Consider the following 3,033-nt stretch of genomic DNA (forward strand, 5'->3'; position numbering starts at 1 on the left):
TTATCCTTTTTATTTTGGGGCGAGACATGTAAGACCTACTCTGTTAGCAACTTTCAAGTATATAATGCAATATGATTAACTGTAGTCACCATGCTGTATATTATATCCCCAGGATTTATTTATAAGTCAAAATTTGCGCTCTTGGATATCTCCCCAACTCCCCTACCCCTCAGCTGTTGGCAACTACTATTTACTTTGCTTCTATGAGTTCAGCTTTTTAAGATGTCACAGATTAGGGAGAACAGATAGTATCTTGTCTTTCTCTGGCTGACTTGTTTCCTTTAGCATGATGCACTCACAGTCCACTCATGTCACAAATAACAGTGTTTTCTTCTTTCCCATGTCTGAATAATCTCATTGTATTTTTCACCACATCTGTGTGTGTGTGTGTGTGTGTGTGTGTGAACTTTTTATTTTGTACTGGGATAGCCGATTAACAGTGTTGTGATAGTCTCAGGTAAACAGTGAAGGGACTCAGCCATACATATCCATGAATCCATCACCCCATCTTTTTTGAAATGGTTTTCTAAAGTTATTTTCTATTGAAGTATAGTTGAATTGCGATGTTGCATTAACTACTGCTGTATAGTGAAGTCACTCAGTTATTTTTTTCCATGTTCTGTTCCATGATGGTTTATACCACGTCATTTTTCATCCATTCATCCTTTGATGAACACTTAGGTTGTTTCATATCTTGGGTATTGTGATTAATGGTGCAGTGAACATGGGAGTGCAGATATCCCTTTGAGAACTTGATTTTATTTCCTTTGCTTTATGCCCCCAGATGGAATTGCTGGATTATATGATAGTTCCATTTGTAATTTTTTTGAGGAACTTTAATAAAAATTCTTGCCATAATGGCTGTAGCAGTTTGCCTTCCCACTAACAGTTCACAAGTGTTATCTTTTCTCTGCATCCTCACCAACACTTATCTCTTGTCCTTTTAATAATACTCATCCTAACAGTGTGTGGGCTTCCCTGATAACTCAGTTGGTTTAAAAAAAAAAAACCCACCTGCAATGCAGGAGACCCTGGTTCGATTCCTGGGTCTGAAAGATCTGCTGGAGAAGGGATAGACTACCCACTTCAGTATTCTCGGGCTTCCCTTGTGGCTCAGCTGGTAAAGAATCCGCTTGCAATGCGGGAGACCTGGGTTTGATCCCTGAGATGGGAAGACCCCTTGGAGAAGGGAAAGGCTGCCCACTCCAGTATTCTGGCCTGGAGAATTCCATTGACTGTATAGTCTATGGGATTGCAAAGAGCTGGACACGACTTAGCAACTTTCACTTTCATCCTAAAGTGTGAGGCGATATCTCACTGTGGCTTTGATTTGCATTTCTCTGATTAGTGATGCTAAGTGCTTTTTCATGTATCTATTGGTCATTTGTAGTCTTCTTTGGGGTAGGTTTTTTTTTTGACTGCCTTCATCAATAGACTATTAGGGAAGGGATATTATGTGACTTTCAAGGCCAGACCATAAAAATGTCCAGGACTTCTGCCTCGTTCGTACATGATGGAAGCATATAGGTGCAGAAACAGAAGAGACTGGCCACAGCACTGAAGTTGGAGGAAGGGGCCTGGAGCCAAGGAACTCGAGGAATATAGCTCTGGAAACTAAAAGCGCTGTAAGGAAAGGAATGACAGTGATGCAAGGTGGCAGCCACCACAGGCTTGGGAGTAAAAGTTCCTTGCAATTTCCAACTGTTGGAAGAAGGCCAGAAAGGTGTAGGAGATAGCACAGTTAGCCTAAGTCTAGAGGATGATGAAGACATGCACTTACAAGATGGGCAGGGATGATTGGGCCTCCAAGAACAATTTATGAAAACTGAATATACTGCCTTAAAATAGAATATGGACCCAAATACCCAGAAACACCACCCCCCCTTTGTGAAATTTGTAACAAAAATTAATATGAAAGGAGTTAATAGTTCTAATGGGGTGGTGGAGCCCCATTAGAGCCATATCAATGCTACCAAAATGGCAGAATTAATAATAGCATCAAAGTTGTCCTGCAAGAGCTTCAACACCTAATGATGTCTAAAGAAAATCTGAAACTCCCTCAGCCACCTGAAGGACAGTGTTATAGTAGCTAATGAAAAAGGAGAAACCACAGGCCCTCCCCTACCCGCTGTTCGATTTCAGCAGTCTTCATTTTGTGCAGTAGTAAACTTTCTAGAATAGTAACTTTCTACATCTTGTAGACCTCAATGTACTGTAAAGACAACTCTCATTCAAAGACAGTTTATCTTAAGATACTGTAAATGATACTCATTTTTTTCTGTCCAGTTGAAGTATATGAGTTGTGCTATAACGACAACAAAAAGGTAAGGAAAGGATTCTCTTGTAGAGACTTCCAAGGAAGCAGAGCCATGATGAACCTTAAGTTTATTTCAGTGATACTGATTTTCAGATTTCCTGTCTCTAGAACTCTGAATGGAGAAGGCAATGGCACCCCCACTCCAGTACTCTTGCCTGGAAAATCCCATGGGTGGAGGAGCCTGGTAGGCTGCAGTCCATGGGGTTGCTAGGAGTCGGGCACGACTGAGCGACTTCACTTTCACTTTTCACTTTCATGCATTGGAGAAGGAAATGGCAACCCACTCCAGTGTTCTTGCCTGGAGAATCCCAGGAACAGGGGAGCCTGGTGGGCTGCCGTCTCTGGGGTCGCACAGAGTCAGACATGACTGAAGTGACTTAGCAGCAGCAGCAGCAGAACTCTGAATAAATACAATTCTTATTTTAAGCCACCAAGTTTATGATAATATATTACAGCAGCCATAGGAGCCTGGTACAAATGGCAAAAAAGTACTTAAAAAGATACTCAACACCATTAATCATAAGGGGGGTACAAATGAACACTGCCGTGTGATACTACTATATACCTGCCCAAATGGTTAATATTGAAGATGTAATAAACTGATCACTATGCATGATACCCTAATTTTAGTGAAAATGCATTATGCAGATTTTCTTATGTTGTCATGAACACTTTAGAAGGATATCCAAAAAACTAATGGGAGAGTTTACTTTGAA

At 40.9% G+C, this 3,033-nt stretch overlaps 1 pseudogene; it reads left to right on the top strand.

The window, feature by feature from the left end:
* Positions 1–1,226: 1,226 nt before the first annotated feature.
* Positions 1,227–2,532, top strand: LOC102409743 (annotated as a pseudogene).
* Positions 2,533–3,033: the final 501 nt, after the last annotated feature.

The sequence above is a fragment of the Bubalus bubalis genome, chromosome 4, assembly GCF_019923935.1.
Source record: "Bubalus bubalis isolate 160015118507 breed Murrah chromosome 4, NDDB_SH_1, whole genome shotgun sequence".
Taxonomy (NCBI): domain Eukaryota; kingdom Metazoa; phylum Chordata; class Mammalia; order Artiodactyla; family Bovidae; genus Bubalus; species Bubalus bubalis.